Below are 23616 nucleotides of genomic sequence, written 5' to 3'. Positions count from 1 at the left end.
TTCAAAGCAGACTCATATCGAACAAAAGAATATCTAGTTGTAGTATTTTTAATTTTTTATATATTAAATGTAATCAAAAAATTAAAAATATTATGAGTAGAATCGTGACTTCAATCTATAAAAAATATTATTTTTTATTTTCTTAATAAGTTTAATTTATCTATAAAATTTTGCTGCAGAAGTGACAAGTTTGAGAAAATCGTCATTTTTGTTGATGTGGCTGCCACTTGGCATTCCACATAAGTCATTCCGGCCAGAACTATGAGGGCTGACGCTAAACCACATAAAAGAATTATTTTTTTCATTAAAAAAACCAAATCAATCAAATGCAAAAATCATAAGAGTTATTTTTGCAAATAATTTTTTTTTTTCAAATAAAGTGGCATTTTGGAGCAAGTAGGAAGATTATAAAGGGGCGAATATTTCTAATTTTGTAAAGGGGTTAAGATTTTGAATTTTTTTTGGAAGGCATCTACCCTTTCCAAGTATGTTATTTGAAATTATTTTTTCAATCATGCTTAATTTACAATATTAGATGTTTTTTTGGAAATTAAATATTTTTTAGATTAACCATATTCTTTAGTCACTACGATACGATGATAACCATTTCTTGGCCATATATCCAACACTATTTAGTACTAAATTATATTATATTTTATTTTGTAATACTTGACTCAAATTCTCCATATATTAGCTAAGTGATTTCAAGCAATTAATGTTAAATTAAATCACGTTCATATGTACATTGCATATAGTCAAATGTATCTAATTGAAGTATACTTAATTTCTTACTTTTTATCAATGCTCCTAAATTTTTTGAGCCTTATTTTTTCATTTTCTAAATTATAAAAATTGGACTTCAAGTCAAATGATCTAAATGGATGAAATTTACACATATTAAGTTTAAGAATGCAAAATTATTTATACATTTTACTAATTAATATTTTTTTTTTAAGAACTGACGAAAAGTTATTAGATATATAACATTTTTAGTTCAAAGCAGTAAATTTTGAAGATATGCATATTTGCATGTGTTGCTTTTAGGTTCAAAGCACAAAATTTTGAAGATCTAAATATTTTTTGCAATGGGGAATAAGAGGACTAGATCAAGGTTTTATGATTGTAAAAGGGATGATAAGATGAAAGTTCATACAAAACATAGTCAACGATAATTTTTTGTTGTTCAAGATCAACCTGATGATGTTCAAGAAACATCTACTCAAGTACGAGATGAAAAAAAAATTCTGGTATGGAAAATTTGATGGAAATGGATGAAGATAGTCTTTTCAATGAGATTCCATCTAAAGATATGATACCTGAAAGCACATTAAAATTGCATTGTAAGAATTTGTGGGATGATTATTTTAAAAATAAGTCTATTGTTGGAAGAGCACAATTATTTCCTAAGTTATTTAGGAAAAGGGAAATGAAACCTATTTTGGAATTGTTGGGTGTTGGTAATAAGAAAAGTTCTAGTGATACATTAGTAAAAGAAACTATAATTGAAAATTTACAGGAATCATTGAATTGTATTGAGAACACAAGTCGAGGTGCTGATTTAAGTGTTGCACGTAGAGCATTGATGACTATGATTACTAGTAAGGAATTGACTCGTAAAAACAAGTTAATGCAATTTCTCAATTAATGAATGTATCTAGAAGAATTGTTCAAAGATATATTAGGAAGAGAAATATGTTGGATGAAAAAATTGAAAAGAATTGGCTAAATATCTGTAGGGTTCCTAGAAAAGACAGAATTTTTGAAGATGTAAAAAGACAGGTCATTGATTATTGGACCAACGAATCTCATGTTTCTTCCAATAGAAGGGATACTATACAGATGGTAGATGAAGATGGTAAAAAGATTACACATCGAAAACATTTCTTAGATACAACACAAAGTGAATTGTTTGAAGCATTCAAGTAAGAATTTTCAGATGTAAAGATTTGCCACAAGATGTTTGAAAGATTTCATCCTTTCTTTGTACGCATAAATAAGGTACGTGAAACTTGTTGTTGAAATCATGTTGAATTTCATCTACACTTGCAATCATATAAGAAGTTCATGGTAACAATTAATCCAAATCTAGTCATTCCTACAAGTACAACACAATTTCTGAAGTCTATTTTATTTGATAAATTAGAAGATTTCGATAAGTTCAAAATACAATATATAAAAGGTGAATGCAATCATTGTGGATTTTTGAGTAAGTTTGTGTTGCAAATGAAGAATTTTGATATTCATGCACTAGTTATATGGAAGAGATTTGAATATGAGACATACCAAAGTAAATAAGGAACTGAATCCAAAAAAATTATGTTGAAAGAGAGTGAATTGCCCTACATTTAGTTTATAGATAGATATCGTAATATGATATATCCACATATCCAACATTGTCATGGTGCAAGATGGCAGGCTAAACAGTTTCATGATTCAAAGAATTGTTTTCCACCAAGTTGTATTCTTTCAATTGTAGATTTCTCTGAGAACTATACATTTAGTCCTCACACAGAAATTCAAAGTCAATATTATCATTCTGATCAAGTTGCAATATTTATACAAGTTTTCTATAGACATGCACAAATTCATGTGGATGGTAGGTAAAAAGTTTAAATATATATATTTAATATATATGTTATTCATGTGAGGGAAATTTAAGTCTGCAAAAGCTTTTAACTAGTTATCCCTACAACATGCTCGATGTAGCATAAAGTTTTTGTGGAACTTCTTTGAGAGTGGACATGGAAAAGGAGGGCATGATGGAGCAGGAGCATGTGTGAAGTGTGCACTTCGCGAACATGAACTTGCAAGTAAATTATCTTCATACATGTGGGTTGTCCAATTTTCTAAAGAAAGAGCTTTTGTATAGGTAACACCATACATAATTCTAATGATATTATTGAATGGTGCAAAAATCATTTTGCTGGTCATGATACAACTTACAACAAGTGTTATTTTTGAGAAGTTAAAGGTATATATATATACATATATATACATATATATGTATATGTATATGTATATCTATGTATATGTATATATATATATATATATACATATCTATATATGTATATACATATACATATATATACATATACATATACATATACATATATATGTATATACATACATATATATATATATATATATATATATATATATGTATGTATATATGTATGTATATTGTACATTATCAGATATTGATCGATCAAATCTTTATAATTGTCAATCAATGAATGGTATTAGAAGTTTTCATCAAGTCATGACTATGGGATTTAGCAAGGCTCATGTTATTCTTGCAAGAGGAAAATAATGCTTTTGTGTTGATTGCATTGCGAATAGCAAAGATACTCATTGTCAAAATATTGCTAATGGATATGTTTTGCAATGGGATATGAAAGATTTTATTACAATGCCTCCTTACGAAGATAGTGACATTATTGATATTCATGATCCTCTATACTCAGTTGATTATGAGCGTGTTTCTAATTTAGTTGTTATGGGTGTGTGCATGCATATTTTGTAAATTAGATATGTGTACATGTACAAATTTTTAAATTCTTCATTAATTTAAAAATGTGTAATGAACTAATATTTCTTGTAATATATATACATGCACGGTCTTTTTTCACAGGTAATATTTTTCCAGTGATTGTTGATCCTAACAATACTGAAAATGTAGATTATTATCTACTGAGATGCACACAACCAAAATGCAAGTTACTGGAATCAGTTAGTGATGATGATGGGCAACAATATCCCACTGGTTCAGTTGTTGTTGAAGGCACCTATTATCAACAAATAAAGATAGATACAAATGGTGTAACATTCATTGATTATATGCCTGGCCAAAAATTTCTACACTACAGTCACTTAGTAATAGTGACAAGATTGTGGTTGGAGACATTGCCCAAAAAAGGACGTGGCAACCAAAAGTGGAGGTTGCCTATTCAAGATCATGAATTTTTTTTTAAAATTATTAAAGATAGAGAGGATCCAAATAATATGTACTATGAGCTTTAAGTTCAGTTGTTATGTTTGAACAAGTAAAATATATTAGATCTAGGTCTTATTTTGATAAACTCATATATATATTTAGATATTTCTAGACATGTGTAGCAATTTGGATAACTTGTGGAAATTTAGTTTTGTTGATGCATTTATTTTTTGTTTTATACGTTGATTTTGCATGTTTTATTCATCTATGTATTCATTTAATTTTGATTTACACATTTATAGTTTGATTTAATTAATGTTGTCTATATAGTTACGCATGCATATATAGTTTCACTAAAATGAGCAACTAATTATGTTGTCTTAAGGGCATTTAAGGGGATATTTGTGTCATTGATTCTTTTATATTTTTACACATGGATGGATTCGTTTTATTAATCTATGTAAATTCATTTCATTTATATTTACATATATATTTGTAGCGTCTTAAAATTGCGACACTTGCAATTTTGACTGCATTTGGGTCTTCACGATGGCGACGAAACACTGAACTTGAATGGAGACCCCGAAACTTGTTCATGACATCAAAAACTACATTTTTCAGCACCCTGGCCTAATCCTCCTTGCACCCTGCTATCCTTGGAGGTGGGACCATGGTGCCCAGCGCCCTGGTCCTTCAAGACCATGGCGCCCAGTGCCCTGGTCCCCCAGGACCATGGCACCCAGCGCCCTGGTCCCTAGCCGTATTTTGGGCCTGGTCTCTTTTGGGGCTTTGGGTCTTTATGTTTGCAATTCGGAAAATAACCTTCCTAGGTCAGCCTAACGTCGAAAAAATCAGTCTTTTAACCCTAATTGACAAGTATATAAACTACATTTCCTCTCCCAGTTTTAAAAAAGATGGAAAAAAGGTGGAAGCGATATTCAAACATTCAAGCATTCAAGCATTCAAGTATTCCTTCAAGAAATTGATCATCCTAAGTCTCCATTCAAGGCTAAGTGTTACATTCAAGACAAGGATTCAACCATTGAAGAGGAGATCACATACAACATACAACATACAACATACAACAACAATTACACCTTCGCATGTAAGAATACAAACTGTATATGGTGAAAATGGATAGCAATAAACAACAATATTGAAAGACTAAAATGGATTCAACCACCAAACCCTAGCCTAACAATGAACAAAGATCCACCATAACATATGAAGATAACCTAAGACAATGCAAAATAACTCAAAAATCACAAAGATTATACCATCACATGTCCACTAGGGTTTTGATCTCCATTCTTCCTATCTCCATTGATCTTGTTTGATATGCTTGCTCTCAGATTTTTGTATGCACAAGAGCTCAACAAAGAACGGAATGTGGTTGCAAGTAGGATCGTAGTGTAGCCAAGTCCTCCAAAATTAGTCATTAGGGTTTGACAATGAAGAAAGCATCTCCTTAAATAGAAGACACAATATGAAATGGAGGGATAAGATTGAGAGGTGTAAAAAGAGAGGTCGGCTAGGATTAGAGGGTAGGTATAAGAAATACCAAAATAATGAAAGGGGTAGGTAGTGTAGGAAATAAGAGATGAATGACATGTGTCATGTGTAGAAAAGGTTAATGAATTAATTAAATAAATAAAGATTTATTTAATTAATAGAAGAAGTAGGGCAATTAAATAAATAAAATATTTATTTAATTTAGGAAAGGGATAATTTAAATAAATAAATGTATTTATTTAAATGAGAAATAAGGCTAGAAGAGGATAAATGAATTAATTAAATAAATAAAGATTTATTTAATTAATAGAAGAATTAAGCTAAAGTAATTAAATAAATAAAATATTTATTTAATTAGACATGACAATTTTAGGTGTCTACATTTTGCCCCTCTTTGAGACAATGCGGCTTGTCGCGTTGTTTCAAAGAAGATAAGATGAACTGATACAGAGTTGCCCCAGGATGGGAATGATATGCCCCCTCGAGAGATTGGATGAAAAAGTCTGGAAAGATTGCAGACAATCTCGCAATAAGAAAGATGGGATAGAATGGACTGATTGGATAAAGTGACAAAGTCACGGGATGAGGAAGACTGACTCGGGAAATGAGGGCGAGGGCTAGGGTAGGCTATAAGATAGACCACGGGCAAAAGACATCCTCATTGTCATTCACACCCTTACGAGATCACAGTGCAGAGCGAGAAAAGAGCAGCAGCAGTCAGCAGCGATGGCATTCGTTCATAGATTCGACCGTGTCCGCCGATTCCAGCGACCAGCCGATGCAGGAGAGCCAGTAAGTACCCGAAAACCTCCTCGTACTTTCACGCATTTCAAGTTTTGTCATTAATGCATGTTTAGGAGCAATAAATGCGCTAGAAATAGGGTAGTTTAAAAGTGTAAAAACGCGCAACCGCGTCTGTGTCAGCGCCAGGCGCGTCTGTGTCCAACAGGCGCGTCTGTGTCGGGTCCAGGCGCGTCTGTGCCTGGAACCGCGTTTGTGTTGAATGCGGACGCGTTTGTGAAATGTAGTAGCGTCTGTGCTTTTGAATAGCGTTTATGTCATGCAGGGACGTCTGTGTTCCCTGGTCGCGTTTATGTCTGGCATAGGCACGTTTGTGTTTAGAAAGCGCATCTGTGTTGCGGAGGCGCGTTTATGCAGTCTATAAGCGCGTTTATGAGTTAAAAGCGCGTGTGTGTTGAAAAAGTGCGTTTATGTGTTTAAATGCATGGTTTTAGTCCTTTAGGTCAAATCGGCAGTTCTGTGATGAACATACGCTGTCGATTGGATAAGCTGCTGAGAGGATACACTCAAGCAGGTCCTCTAGGAAGATTAGGATAGATCAAGGCACTTTGTGATGAACAGGGAGCACCAGGATATGCAGCACTTTGTGATGAACAGGGAGTGCGAATGTGAGTGACACTTTGTGATGAACAGGGAATGTCACACTCGTAGTACTTTGTGATGAACAGTGAGCACTACTAGGATAAATAGCAACACTTTGTGATGAACAGTGAGTGTCACTAGGGTAGATAGCCATATGCATTTAGGTAGCGAGTAGCATTTTGTGATAAACAGTGAATGCCACAATAACTGACAAGATTGATTTGCTTGACTGCAGGAGTATTTGCCGATGTTGGAGTCACGGGAGAGATTCCCATCGACTCAGAGACTGCGTCCAGAGTTGTCCATCCAGGACATGATTTCCATTGAGGAGATGGGTCTCACATATATGCTCTATGTGCCCGAGTTTCGGGCAAACATGGGGTTGCTGACTGCGTTGGCCGAGAGATGGCACTCAGAGACATGCACGTTTCACCTGCCGATGGGTGAGATGACAGTGACACTGGAGGATGTATACAGGATATTACATGTTCCTATTGATGGAGAGTTGATCCCCTACGACCGTGACGGTGACAGGGAGGCCCTGAGACGGGTTTTTCAGGATCCTGAGTTGGAGATGAGAGCAGGGCATGTAGCCTGGGACACCATGACTGCCACAGGATTGGCATTGCCGGCAGTTATTGGGGGAGTTATCAGTGGATACCTGTGTCCAGACAGGGCCACACGAGGATTGGCAGTGGGCTGGGGAGGGGCCTTGGAGACGCTGATGGCAGAGCACACTAGGTATGCATGGGGGCCATGTGTCCTAGCACATTTGTACTATGAGCTGCATCAGTTTGTATACCACGGATCAGTGGGGCTGGGCTGCGGTGTGACTCTATTGCAGGTGTGGGCCTATGAGCACCTTCCAGTGACGAGGCCGATTCATTTCAGAGGCAGAGGACAGGGACAGAGTTTTGTTCATTTGTATGCCATGATCACATCCCAGCCTCGGATTGGGAGATTGGAGCACTGGAGGAGAGTCATTGATGACATTGATATGGTGATCTGGAGGCCGTACCTGGGGTGCGAGGAGTGGGGGGACGATGCATTGGAGCTGCCCTACACCTTCCGGAGCAGGTACCTGATTGGGCGGACGCCCTATATATTAGAGAGACAGCTGGTGGACCGGGTATGCAGGCAGTATGGCCGGATTCAGAGGATGCCCCGAGGCTCAGGTATGTATGCCCGTACTGTTAGAGATCAGGTGCAGTTTGGCCCACTGCTATCTTATGATCAGGCAGTGATGCAGCTAGCGGAGATGATGCCGATGCCATGGGACATGTGGCCAGAGGTAGATGATGCAGGGATGGACGCAGAGTACTCTGCGTACTGGGCAGAGCATCCATTTCCGAGGTTGACAGATCCGGCAGAGCCAGTGGATGGAGAGGGTGGAGGAGATGATGATGAGGGAGGAGGGGAGTGGTGGGAGAGAGACGGGTAGCACCTCGGAGGGATGGAGGTCAGGAGAGAGCAGCTCCAGTGGTGAGAGGACGGGGTGGACTGCCCCTACAGGTGCCAGCAGCACAGGGTCCCAGAGAGGGACAGAGACAGGTGCAGCCAGAGGGACAGAGACAGGTACAGCCACAGGTACCTATACAGGCACAGGAACAGGTGCAGGCAGAGGCACAGGGACAGGCACCTGTAGAGGAGGAGCCACAGGCAGGGACGGAGAGCGGAGACTCCGAGGAGGATGAGGTGGTGAGGCTGCGGGAGATCTGCCAGGGCCAGGCAGATGAGATTGAGGATTTGGTTCGAGAGAGGAACCACCTCAGGATCAGGGTCCGCGATACAGAGCGGGAGAGGGATCAGGCCATCCAGAGATATACCGAGGCCGAGACAGCTCTGAGGGAAGGTAGGCGGGCAGCAGAGGATGCAGGGGCAGGCTACGCCTATGTTTTGCGAGCTGGAGAGGAGATCGCCTACTGGAGGGATCTATATTATGCAGCCGTGCCAACAGAGCAGCGGGCTAGGAGCTTCCAGAGGTCGTCGCGCACAGCGACGGCTACGGGAGGGAGCCGCAGGAGACAGGCATCCAGCGGTGGGGTTATGGGGCCTCCACCACCACCAGAGGGACAGGGGGATCTAGGGGCAGGGCCATCTACAGCTCAGACTCCGTCGAGGCGAGGTGGCTCCGAGGGAGGGAGTTCCTCATAGCTATAGTGGGCTCCCATTGTATCAGTAGATGTATCATTGTTGTATTGTAGACACCTGCGGGTGATTCTTTTGTAGCCATATGATTCTTTTGACATCATTGTATTATGACACATTTGATTGATTATATATATGAGATGATTCATCTTTTGCGGCAGCTATATGCATGTGTACCTTATGTGATGCATGTGTTGTGATATGGATGCTTATATGATGCAATGCCATATATTTTTGTTCTTTTATGTTGTATATGTGATGCATGATGCGAATGAAAATGTATGTGATGCAAGTGAATATAATAATGCAAATGATTATTTACATAATGAAAATGTGAGATGTGCTAACATGTGTTGTATGCAGGATGTGATGCAATGATAATATCTATATGTATGAAATGCTTATATGTGGTGATGCAGGTGCAACTATATGGAATGCAAATGTTTTTGGTGTGTCATTATACTCAGTCATGTGATAGCGGACTCGAGAAGGACAATGAAAGTCAATCAAGAAAGGGGGATGGAAGACAGAAGGTATGAACGTGAAAGAGCTTCTTGTGCGTTATCATCATTGAGCTTTATTATGGCAGAATAGGTTATGACAATCGGGGCATATGTTCGGCCCAGAAAGTCATTGTACCTGTTTGCATGGAGATAAGACAGTCACAAACAAGGAATGCCCCAGTTCATACTAGACTCATAGTGTCCTCATATCCTTGGACAAGTCATAGCATTACTAAAAGACAATCCACAGACAGCAAATGCAAATAAGTGACGATACCCCATAATCGCCTTTCTAGTCAAAGACATCCTGGAGATAGAATCTCTAGTCAAAGACATCCCGGAAAAGCTAAAAGACATGTCACCAAAAAGATAAAACCAAAAGAAAACCAAGACTCGACACCCACATCCACTGTAGTCCTCAAGTTTGTGTCTCTTGTCACTTGTTTAAGTCAAATTTTGATTGTGGTCACAATGTTCACTTTCACAAAAAGGATAGATAGCACTGAACCATATGTTGTCTGAGTCTGTTAAAAGATTTGATTTTGTTGAAGCCCATTGTTGCTGCTGTGTCTCATCTGAAACTGACTGAATCCATGAAACTGATACCTTATTGCGGAGAAGATGGAACTTTATTGCGAATCTGTGATGCAAAATGTTGCTTTATTGCGAATTGCGCGCGGATAGACTGAAGAGAGCTGAAAGAAACTGTACTCCTCGAAACATGTGATGTTCTCAGTTCCACACCCATTACTAGACGTAGGAATTGGCCGTAGTCACAGATAGGATCTGATTTATTATGGATGGAAAGAGAGTGAAAAGGGAGGGTTTATTATGAATGGCTAACCAATCTTGGGTAGATCAATAACAAGCCATGATGGGAATGGGTAAGTTTATTGTGAGTGAATTGGTCATGATTGTGTGCGAAGTGAAAGAATGAAAGGGAATCCTGAAAGAGGAGGAGCAAAGTCCCTACGCATGGCGCTGGTGACCCAGTTTTCACCATGGTACTTGCCCAGGGCGCCACCGAAGTGGTTTTCACCGTTGGACGAAATTATTTCTCTTTACTTTTTTTGGATTTTGCAATTTTTTTGTTGTCACAAGGCGCCTGTTTGCCAGGTTTTCACCAAGTAACGATTTTTTTGTTTTATAAAATTTTTTTTTGTATTTTTGAAATTTTTTGATTTTTTTGTATTTTTGCATTAGGATACTCAAAAAGAGCTTATGTGTAGAACCTGCGAAGGTGCATGCTGTTGATAGGATCCTCCAAAGATTCCCCTTCTGTAGTTGAGAGTTGATATGCCCCAGATCCATATACTGCTGTAATGATGTAAGGACCAAGCCAGTTGGGTTCAAATTTGCCCTTCTTTTCTCTATCTTGCTGATTCTTGGGGTTCTCTCTGAGGACTAAGTCACCTACCTCAAATGTGCGAGGCTTGACCTTGTGATTGTAACTGCGACTCATTCGTTGTTGGTAAGCCTTGAGATGATTAAAAGCAGTGTGTCGTCGTTCCTCCAGCAGTTCTAGTTCTTGTAAGCGAGAGACCCTGTAGTCTTCATCGTTGATTATGTTTCTCAAGGGGACCCGTAAAGAAGGTAACTCGACCTCAATAGGCAAGATGGCTTCAGCACCATAGACAAGTGAGTAAGGTGTAGCTCCTGTAGGTGTGCGGACACTGGTACGATAGGCCCAAAGTGCGGGATTGAGTTGGACATGCCAGTTACGGCCAGCGTCGTCGACTGTCTTTTTAAGTATTTTGAGAATTGTTTTGTTAGACGCCTCAGCTTGGCCATTACCTTGGGGGTAATATGGTGTGGAGAAACGATGAGAGATATGGAAGCGCTCACAGAGTTCACGAACATCCTGATTCTTGAAAGGACGCCCGTTGTCGGTAATAATGGAAGTAGGAATCCCGTATCGGCAAATGATGTAGTTCAGGATGAAAGTAGCGATTTGTTTCCCAGTAACTTGCGTGAGAGGCACGGCTTCAATCCACTTTGTGAAATACTCTGTGGCTGTGATAATGAATTTATGTCCGTTGGAAGAAGGAGGGTGAATCTTGCCTATGAGATCGAGTCCCCACTAACAAAAGGGCCAAGGAGATGCAAGTGGCTGTAGTTCTTGTGCTGGTGCGTGTATGAGGTCTCCATGAATTTGACACTACTTACACCTCTTGACAAACTAATATGCATCTTTTTCCATAGTAGGCCAGTAGTATCCAGTCCTGATGAGTTTCTTGGCCAAGGTAGGACCACTAGTATGCGGACCACATATCCCTTCGTGCACTTCTCGTAACGCAATCTGAGCTTCGTCACTCTCTAAACATCTAAGGAGGGTGCCATCTAGACCTCGTCAGTATAGGATATCAGCTAGGATAACGTATCGGGAGGATTGGCGGATGAAAGTGCGGCGTTGGTTGTTCGATAAATCGGGAGGTAAGATGTTGTCGCGAAGGTATGTGAATATGGAACCATATAACTGGGATTCAGGACCAACAACACATATCATTTCCGTGAGAGTGATCTCATATGACGGAATCAGCAGGTTGTCAACCAGGAACTCATAACAGGTCTCATTTTGTGGTAGGTCAATGAGTGAAGCAATTGTAGCCATGGCATCAGCAGCGCAATTCTGTTCTCTTGGTATCTGCCCAAACTCTATCTTTGCAAAGTGTTGTTTCAGATCATCTACCAGTTGTTTGTAAGGCATTAGCTTTTCATCTTTTGTTTGATAATCATCAGTTGCTTGACGGATGACAAGTTGAGAATCGCCAAAAACACGAAGTTCCTGGATCTTCCACTGAACTGCAATTCTTAACCCCGTTGTTAATGCCTCGTATTCCGCTATATTGTTGGTGCAAGGAAATGATAAGCGGTATGACTTTGGTATAGAATTGCCTTGGGGAGTTATAAAGAGTATACCCGCTCCTGCCCCGTGCTGTGTGTATGAGCCATCAAAGTATAGTTGCCATGGCTTTGCAGGTGATATTGTTAGAATGGACTCATCTGGAAATTCTGACTGTAGAGGAACATCATCTATCATGGGAGCATCTGCCAGTTGATCTGCGATGGCTTGTCCTTTGATTGCTTTTCTGTCCACGTATTCAATGTCGAATTCACTCAAAATCATTACCCACTTGGCCAGTCGCCCAGTAAGTGTAGCTTTGTTGAGCAGATATTTTAGTGGATCAATTCTGGCAATCAACTTGGTCTTGTGCGTGAGCATATAATGTCGTAATTTTTGTGAAGCGAAGACCACAGCGAGACATGCACGCTCAATTGGTGTGTAGTTGAGCTCATATCCCACCAATGTGCGACTGATATAGTAGACTGCTTTTTCCTTGCCGTCAGGTATTTGCTGTGCTAGTAGTGCCCCCAGTGCTGTTGGAGTAGCTGATATGTAAAGTAGCAATGGTTGATTCGGAATTGGTGGCATCAAAACTGGCGGGTTCAAAAGATAGTCTTTAAGTGCCTGAAAAGCCTGTTGACAGTTCTCGTCCCATTTGAACTTAATGTGTTTGTGTAGCAGGTGCTGGAAAGGATTACACTTATCTGCAAGTTGTGCTATGAATCTTCGTATGGACTGGAGTCTCCCTTGTAAAGACCGAAGTTGACTGATATTCTTGGGTGGCGGCATGTCCAAGATAGCCTTGACTTTTGCTGGATCCGCTTCTATTCCTCTTTTAGACACAATGAATCCTAGGAGCTTCCCGGAGGTTACTCCAAAGACACATTTCTTTGGGTTTAATCTTACCTTGTATTTTTCCAGCCTATCAAAAGCAACTGAAAGTATGTCCAAGTGTGTATTTCTGTCTATTGATTTAACCAAAAGGTCGTCGACATAATCTTCCACCTTTACATGCATGAGATCATGGAAGATAGTAGTCATGGCTCGTTGATACGTGGCACCTGCATTTTTCAGCCCAAAGGGCATGACATTCCAGCAGAAGGTTCCCCATGGACAAGTGAATGACGTTTTATGTTGATCTTCTGGTGCAATCCTGATCTGATTATATCCAGAGAATCCGTCCATTAAAGATAACATCTCATGGCCTGCTGTGAGATCAACAATTAAATCAATGTTTGGTAATGGGAAATCATCCTTCGGACAAGCCTTGTTGATATCCCTGAAGTCTGTACATATTCGGATGCTGCGATCTGGTTTGCTAACAGGCACTAAGTTGGAAATCCATTCAGGATAATCAATTGGGCGTATGAATCCGACATCTAGTAATTTCTCCAGCTCTGCCTTGACTAGCAATGCCACCTGTGGATGCATTTTCCTCAATTTCTGTTTTACTGGTTTTGCCCCCGGTTTGACTGTTAAATGATGCATTACTAAGTCGGGGTCTAGTCCAGGCATATCAGCATAAGACCATGCGAAGTTGACTTGTCGTTCCTTAAAGAAGCTTATGAATTTTGCTCTCTCGGTCTCTGTCAATGATTGAGCCAAAAATATGTTGTGTGGAACCTCTGCTGTACCAATGTTTGTCTTTATAGTCTCCTCTACCAACATGGATGATTTTTCCTCGTATGATGCTGGGAGAATGTCAAGCCTTCCATCTTCGGGCGCCTCAGAGAGGTTTTCACCCTCAGATACGTCCTTTCTTTTTACTTTTTTAGAGTCAGAGAGCGCCACAGTGTGGTTTTCGCCATAAGACCCTTGTTTTGTCTTTATTTTCACATTTTTGCGACTAGAAGGCCCGACACCCTCACCAAAGTATGCCATGTTATTTAGCTCTATGGCGTATCCTGCTTTATGGTCTCCAAGAGGAAAATCATCGCGAATGCCAAGATAATCAACAATAGCTTCGTCATTTTGAAATGTATCAATCTGTGGTGGTCCATCCTGATCCCAGTCAATGAGTTGGGGGTGAACGAGGGGAAGGTCTTTAGTGTTTTTAGAATCCGCCAGGCTAATAGTGAAGATGTGGTTATATTCAGGTATGTCAAGATAGTCATCGAGGTCGTCAATGGCACTCTCCTCATCAGTGTCGATCGTGAGTGAGTCCAAATTATCATCACTAGTAGCACCCTCAGGGACAGGTGTCCTCAGCCTATGTGATCCTGACCTAGGGCCCTGAAACGAAGCTTGTGCGGGATCCTTATGGGTCGGTTCTTGACCAACTCTGAATTTCTTGTAAAACTCCTCCTCCTCTGTAGGTTCATCTGGCTCTCTAAATGTCTCATTAAGTTCATAATCGCTGGAGGATTTGTCTGAACCCCATTCCCACTCATTGGAGTCTGTGGAATAATTATCCTCTTGTTGAACTTCAGCCACTTTGACTCGCCATATCTGTTTTGTTCTCTTGTGTTGAATCTTGGGATTTAGAAAACCAAGCCCCTTAGAGCGTTCCCTTCTTGTAGTTAGCTCAGGTTGTAGAGGCTCCATGACACCTTCTTTGCGTAGTCCGAGAGGACTTTTTCCATCATACTCGAATCTCTGCAGAATTTTGAAACCTTTACCATAGTTTTCACAGGGTATTATAATTTGATCATGTGTATCATCTTCAGCGTCCTTATATAGCATTTTATATAAACTTTCTTCCTCTAGTTCGCCCCATTTTTGAAAGACGGTAGGATCCCATTTGAGGAGCATGATGGAGATTTGCTTATTAGGATGTGGTCTCCCATATTCCTTGGGGGAGTTCATGACTTGTCGTAAGAACATTGTTTGATTCAGAGTGTATTCTCCCATGCCTTTGTCTTGAAACCTGGCTCTAAGTTCACCTTGTTTGGATGTCGAGGGCTTTAATGACTCAGGATCAATATATGCTGAAGAAGGAGTAGCCTCACGATTGCTGGGAATGATAATCTCAGTATGTGATCTCAAGTTATTGCAATATATGAATGGATTTGGATCACCATTGACCGTTACCTCGACTCCATTATGAGGAAATTTTATGCACTGATGGTATGTTGATGGGACCGCTCTCATTTCATGAATCCATGGACGTCCTAGCAATATGTTATACGTCAGGTCTAGATCCAGGACTTGACAAATCACGTCCTTTGTTACTGGCCCTATTCTGAGTGGTAAGATGACCGTGCCCTTGGACGAGCGCTCTTCATCATCATAAGCCTTAATAGTGATTTGGTTTGTAACATTCACAGCTTTGTCAGAATATCCCAATTGTCTGATGGTGCTCAATGTACAAATATTAAGACCTGCTCCTCCATCTATCAGGACTCGTTTTATTCGGTGTTTATGTATGAAGGCTTCAATATGTAGAGGTGCATTGTGAGGCTGACTTATGGAGGCGTCATCGGCTTCTGTAAATGTGAGGGAGTGTGGAACGGATAGGTATCCCACCATGGCTTGAAACTGATCCACGTTTAGATCCGTAGGGACAGCAGTATCTCTCAAGGTTTTGTCAAGGACAGCTTTATGTGCAGGAGATATACGTAAGAGCTCAAGAATAGAGATGAGTGCGGGTGTTTTCCCTAATTGCTCTACAAGATCGTACTCAGGCTTAGTTGACGGAAGATTGGTATTCTTAGAAGAGGTTCCTGGCAATGTGATCTTACCTCGACGGGTTGTAACATGACATTCAGAGGTAGCTTCGGATGAAGATCCCACACCTTTTAGGACAATTTTAGGTCGCTGAGGAGGATTCTCAGGATTTTTATTTTTGATAGTAATGGTAGAAATATGATTGTCCATTGAGATGTGATTAATAGTGGAATCATAATTGTAAGATGTTCTGGTGTAATTGGCTTGATCATCTGTGACTTTGCCTTTTCCCTTGTCATGTTTTGGGAATGGTTCCTTAAACACCTCATGCTCTTGGTTAGATGAATGTCCCTCAATCTCAATATCTCCTCTGTCAATGAGATCTTGTACAATGTTTTTCAATCGATGGCAATTACTTGTCTTGTGACCCTTGCTCTTATGAAATTCACAATATTCATCATCATTCCACCAATTCGGTTTTACCTTTGGTTCATATGGAGGAAAATCTGGGACCGTGATCACTTTGTTTGCTACAAGCTTTTTGAATACTGATTCAAGTGGTTCTCCCAATGGAGTGTACTTCCTTCGTGGTCTAGCAGCCGTTTGATTGTTCACTTGATTGTTGGTAGAATTTGATCCAGAAAAGATGAACTTTGGTCTCACTGTGTTAGCATCAACAACACCATCATTAACTGTGTTCTTGTTCTTGTTCCAAAACTTTGGTTTGTCCTTTCCCTTAAAGTCCTCTTTGTTTTCTTTGAATAGTTTGATAGCTCCTTGTTCAATTAAGACTCTTTCTGTTGCTAGGCCCTTTTCAATGACATCCTTGAATGTAGACAAACAAGCTTTTCTGAGATCATAACCAATAGCCTTGTTAACATTTTGTGTGAACATTTCCACCATTTGTTTTTGCGGGATTTCACAAGAGCATCTGCTAGCTAAGTTCCTCCATCTTTGCAAAAATGACGCAAAAGATTCTCCTTCTTTTTGTTTCGTATTGCACAAGGTAGTAACTGAGACATCTGTTTCAATGTTGTAAGAGAAATGTTGAATGAATGCCTCTGCCAAGTCACCCCATGACTTAATACCAGGAGGTAATTGAGAAAACCATTCCATCGCTTGATCTCCTAAGCTCTGTGGGAACAACCTCATTAAGTATGTTTCTTCTGCCGCTACCTCAATGCAAGCTGTGAAGAATTGTCTTATGTGTGCCTTGGGATCTCCTCTCCCTCTATATTTGTCAAATTTCGGTGTTGCAAAGTGCGGAGGAAACGGAGGCATTGGAATGCTCTTATCAAAGGGATAAGGGCATATATCTCTCATAGTATATGTGGGTTTTGATGTGCCCATGTCTTCCACTTTCTTTTGTAGATCTCTAATTTGTTGCTCCAAATTATTTTTGGGAGGAGATGGATTTCTTGTAGCATATCCCATGTTTGAAACACCCATTTGAGGAGGAGCTTGTTGCATGTATGGATGATACTGATCGTAGACATGTCCATATGGAGGTCGATATTGTTGCGACATGTATGGAGCACTTGGCATAATTTCTTGTTGAGGAACCCCATATCTGTTTTGTGTATATAAACCATATTCAATAGGCCTTTCATTTTCCATTGTGTTGCCCCCAATTTTGGCATGAGGTCTCCTTGTGTCAAAATTTTGAGGAAGTCCTTGAGTATCCATTTGTCTTGGTTGACCCATATCTTGAGCATGTGTTTGAACATAAGGCCTCCATGATGGTCTTTGAGTGTAAGTATCGTGCATTTGAGCTTGTGTATGTGGGATTGCTGGTTTCTGAAGCAAAACTGATGGTGACTCCGGCATCATATTATTGGGTCCTCCACTATTTGGTTGAGTTTGTTGTGAAGGTCTACTTTCCATAAGTTGAGATAAGTCAAAATCATGTGGCATCTTAGCTCCACTTTGTGCCATCATGTTTAGAAAGTATTGACGATCTCTCCTCATTATCTCTTCAACCAATCTATTGAATTGAGGATCCATGATAGATTCTTGTATGTCTGCTGATAGTATTGAAGAATTGTCCACATTATCATTGTGTGTAGCGTTGTGTATAGCGTTTGCGCTTTCCATATTTGGATTGTGTCTATAAACATTCATGTCTGGTAATGTAGTGTGCTCAGGATTGTAGAAGACATCATTGTCATACTCATAAGAACTCATGTTTACGGGTCCTTGAGCTTCTTTAGCTTTTCTCCTAGATTTTTGAAGACGGGTTTCAACCATGAACTAGGGGTTAGACCAATATGTGAGAGACTTAGACGAAAATGACAAGAGTATGTAAGACCAAGAGTTGTATGGAGTGTAAATGAATCTGAAGTTTACTTGCAATGTCCAAAGTGTAAGACCAAGTATGTATGTTGTAGAGTAGGTGTGACTTCCAAAGAGAGGATAGTTTCTCTTGATGAGGTAAGCTGACCTTGACTCTAAGTAAGACCAAATGAGACCCAAAGGTAAGAAACCTTGATGAGGGACCACTTAGCAAAGTGTTGTAGTATGTAGTGTGTTGACAAAGTATAGTGAGGACAAGCAAGTGACCTTTTTGACTCAAGTTTAGACAAGCATGACTGTAAAATGAGGTATGAAGCAATGATGGACTGTGTAAGACCTTAGAACAGGCTGAATGCTAGATGAACCTGAAGAGATAACCTAGGAAGCTCAAGTGTGCCGAAACTGATTTCTTTGTTTGCTTGACTGTTAAACTTTTTTCAAATCCTGACACAGACGCCTCTGTATACTTCACAGACGCGGTTTTAAGACACAGACGCTATTCTGTTTGACACAAACGTGATTCTAAGATTTCCTGTTGATGTTTGCTAAGACTGACAGATTTTTGCAATTGTGGACACAGACGCGCCTGTATACTTCACAGACGCTATTTCCAGACACAGACGTGTCTCTGTTCGACACAGACGCTGATAAAAACACAGACGCTATTCTGTACTTCACAGACGCATTTATCAGACACAGACGCGGTTTTAACAGACACAGACGCGTTTCTGTAACCTTAGTGCAATCTTTCCTATCTGTGAATTTGTTTTGCTGTGACCAAATCTGATTTTTCGACTGTTTTTCGTGACAAGAGGACACAGTGTTGATGACCCAATGTTTTGCAGACTGTTTAGACTCCAAAAAGTGTGTTGTTTGATGTAAAAAGTTTTTGCATACACTTGAAGACACAAAAGACACAATGTTTTGCTGTTTTGTCTTGATTGTTTGAGTGTTTATCATAAGTCAAGCACAATTCTTATGGCTGGCCAGGACAATAATTGTTGATCCCACATGGGGTTTTACCCCCGAGGCTACGCTATTCAGAGCGGATACTTAGATGCTTGACCTCACTGGCTCCACCCTCGGCACTCACTTCTCGGGTCAGCCAAGCATCAGTCCCCATGAAAACTCCCCATGGCGAACTTTGTATCTCTACTAAGAACCGTATGTGTGTGGGCCGCTACCAGAGGTCCGACCTCCTGCCTCAACAACTAGAAGGATTTGGGCATCTAAAACAATGAGGTACTAGTAAGGGCATCCGCTCGTGTGGCCATACATGCAGCACTTTCAGCTCTGTAAATACAGAAGGCTCCCAGCCGGTAGGGGTTACGCCCTACAAATGATCAAATAAATTTGATCAAACGGGTTTATGGGGAGACATAGTGTCGGTATGAACTAATCAGCACACGTTATTCATAGTTTTCACCATGAATATATTTGATTATAGTGGCTTGGAAGAAGATGGCTTTTCTTTTGCTACCACTTGGGTCGTTCTCTTCTCACTAGTAGTCCTAATGACCACACGGGAAGACAGGCCCTCTAAAGAATAAACAAAAAGAGCCTATTGCTCAAGACACAAAAGACAATGGTTCAATTTTAGTGCACCAATTGAAGTGTTTGCTAAGCTATGAAGACAAGGCACACAAATAAAATTACAAAACCCTAGCTAAGGCCCTGCAACAAAATTGTTAGTAGTTTGGGTTGTTTCAAATGATAACCCCTTCCTGCAAGCACACAAGTTAGGTAAATTTTAAGAAAACCCAAAAAGACTTTGTGAAAAGGGGCCTTCAACAAAAACGTATTTGTCTCCAAAGCAAGCTGCACAAACCAGGTTAGCTAGATCTGCAAAGGTTAGCCAAAAATAAGCCAGATCTGAAACCCTAAGTACAAAATCCGAAAACCCGAATCGAAAAACTTGAAAATTTTTTTTGCAAAACAGAATGCACAGACGCTGTTATACCAGACACAGACGCGTCTGTCCGACACAGACGCGGCTCTGTGATTCGCAGACGCGATTTCAAAACACAGACGCCTTTTTATTCTGCAGACGCGATCAGAGGGTTCACAGACGCGATTTCAGAACACAGACGCGACTTTCGGAAACCTGCAAAAATAGAAAATGATAGAAACACAGACGCGATAAAAGATGTCACAGACGCCTCTGAAATACAAAAACGCGATCCGAACATTCGCAGACGCGAAAAAAACCTAAAATGTCGTCGAAATCGTCCAATCTGCAACTTCAAAAATGCAAAATCTGCAACAAAATGTTAAATGCAAAGGGGCAAGAGTCCCACCGGGCGTGCCAAAATGTATATGGTGAAAATGGATAGCAATAAACAACAATATTGAAAGACTAAAATGGATTCAACCACCAAACCCTAGCCTAACAATGAACAAAGATCCACCATAACATATGAAGATAACCTAAGACAATGCAAAATAACTCAAAAATCACAAAGATTATACCATCACATGTCCACTAGGGTTTTGATCTCCATTCTTCCTATCTCCATTGATCTTGTTTGATATGCTTGCTCTCAGATTTTTGTATGCACAAGAGCTCAACAAAGAACAGAATGTGGTTGCAAGTAGGATCGTAGTGTAGCCAAGTCCTCCAAAATTAGTCATTAGGGTTTGACAATGAAGAAAGCATCTCCTTAAATAGAAGACACAATATGAAATGGAGGGATAAGATTGAGAGGTGTAAAAAGAGAGGTCAGCTAGGATTAGAGGGTAGGTATAAGAAATACCAAAATAATGAAAGGGGTAGGTAGTGTAGGAAATAAGAGATGAATGACATGTGTCATGTGTAGAAAAGGTTAATGAATTAATTAAATAAATAAAGATTTATTTAATTAATAGAAGAAGTAGGGCAATTAAATAAATAAAATATTTATTTAATTTAGGAAAGGGATAATTTAAATAAATAAATGTATTTATTTAAATGAGAAATAAGGCTAGAAGAGGATAAATGAATTAATTAAATAAATAAAGATTTATTTAATTAATAGAAGAATTAAGCTAAAGTAATTAAATAAATAAAATATTTATTTAATTAGACATGACAATTTTAGGTGTCTACACAAACATTCTTACAACAAGGTTGCAGGTACGTGGCTGTAATTGAAGATCTGGAATCTTTGTGCAGAGACGAACAGATCCCCCTTCATTTCGCAGATTTTTCGGAGGACCGTGTGCATGTCGGGCGCCATCGTCCCGTCAACTTTCACTCAAATTTGCAGGACAGCACCGTCTCGACATTTTACTACTAATTCCAGGTTTGTAGCTTCATCCTATATTCCTATCTCTATTTATAAGTGAATCTTTCTCACTTTTCATGCATTCCTAGCTTAATCCTTCTATCTACATTCTTTACAAAAGAGGGTAGCCTTGCTATCTTAACCCTTGAAACTCATTCAGAATCCAATCTTGCATTGTGTGGGATTGGATCTTGTGGATTTGGACCCCTCTTTTGAATGTAAAGTCTCCCCTAAGTGAAAACCGTCAACCCTAGTGACCCCCTTTCTCTCTCCTTGGAGTGGTGGGGGGAACAACTTAGGCTTCGCTCGTGATTTTTCGCTTTACATTTTGGTGAACCTGACGTGAACATCCTTTCTGATTATTCATGGTTCGATCTGAAAGTTGGATGCCTTGATTACATTTCCATGTTTGATCTTTTGCAATTTTTAGAGGTTAATTGCATAAAAACCCTAAAATTTTCTTTTTAGTAATTGAGCTTGTGAAATGTTTAATTGTTAATGCTTGTTTCAGATCTACCCTTCTATTACAAATTGTCAATTCATATTTGTGCTTTAATTCTAAAAATTAAGTGGTTAAGTGTCAAAACCCTAATTTTTAAAACCCTCTTGATTCAACATTTGACCGACAATTTCACTGATCAAAACATCTCCAAATCGGCTGTAACTTTGGATTCCGCAATAAAATCATAATATCTTTCATCCCTGAAAATTCAGAAAAAAGTTGCGAGGACCGTGTGCACCTCGAGTGCCATTGTCCCCGACATTTTTTCTGAAATTTCAGGAGCTAGATCTTACTGTATTTTTCTGCTAAAATCCAGAATTTTGGCTGATTTCATCAATTCTAACACTTTCAAAATTAAAGTCAAATTTGGTCTAGTGATTGCTTGGATTAAGGCTTCTAATCACTCAAAAATTGGTGAAATTGAAATTTTGTGTCAAAATTGTGTTCTTACAGTCCTAAATCTGAAAAGTGTGTTGGCATTCATTCAAAATTTCAGTGCTTTATTCAAATTCTTGCAATTTGTGACTTTTGAAATTAAGTGTTTAATTATAACAACTTTGATTTCCGCTTTCAAAATTGAATTTTGCGTGAAATTGAGTCAACCTTTAAAATTCAAAGCTTGCATTGCTCTTAGTATTCCCTCTAAAATCATAAAATTCAAAATTTCAGTTTCCCTCTCTTTTTCAAAATTCAAATTTTGCATTTTTCAACAATCTGGGTAGGGTTCAATTTTGAGATTGCAACTTTAATTTGGCCTATCTACAGATCATAAAATCACTCAATTTTTTCAGATTAGCTTTAAAATCATCATAACTTTCATCCCTGAAAATTTTGAAAAAAGTTGCGAGGACTGTGTGCACCCCGAGTGCCACAGTCCCTGACATTTTTTCCAAAATTTCGGGAGATTGTCGTGATTGCATTTAACAGCCTAAATCTAAGAGATTGGCTGATTTTATTGAAATTTTCTACCTCTAAATTCAAAATCTTCTCTCCCTCTCTAGTGCATGAGTTTTACAACAATAAGCCCTACTTACACTATTCCCATTAGACGAAGCCTTAGAATTAAGTCTTTCCGAGGTTTAATTACCGAGGAGATGGAACCTAATTTGAATGGCCTTTTTAACAAGGACACGGGTAATTCCTCTAATCCTCTTAATGATGAAGAATCTCTCCATGAGGTTTCTGTAGAACAACTTTCAAAATTGGATAACCAATTTGATGATTTTCAGCAATGGATGTCTCAAGAGTATCCCGATAGTCAAGCTCTTTCATTAATTGAGGGTCTAAAATGTATGGTTCAAACTGATAAGAATGGAATTGATATTTTGCGTGGTATTGCACACATTGTGGATTCGAATGTGATGCCTATGAAGAGTTGTGCTGAAACTTTGGGTTATACACAACCTCCCACTCAAGTCAATCATTCTATTCCTTTGACGACCTCTATTGCTAGTATGCCTACCTTTACATCAAATATAATGACTACTTCTATACAAGACATTCCCCCTATGATCATAGTCATGGGGGCAATCATTCTTCTTCAATTAACCCTCTTCCTTCATTTAATCCAACTTCTTCATTCATTCCTTCAATGAGTGTCCCTATTACATCTCCACAAATGAACATGA

This window comes from Cryptomeria japonica, chromosome 5 (genome assembly GCF_030272615.1).
Source record: "Cryptomeria japonica chromosome 5, Sugi_1.0, whole genome shotgun sequence".
NCBI lineage: Eukaryota > Viridiplantae > Streptophyta > Pinopsida > Cupressales > Cupressaceae > Cryptomeria > Cryptomeria japonica.
Note: the sequence above shows the minus strand (reverse complement) of the source record.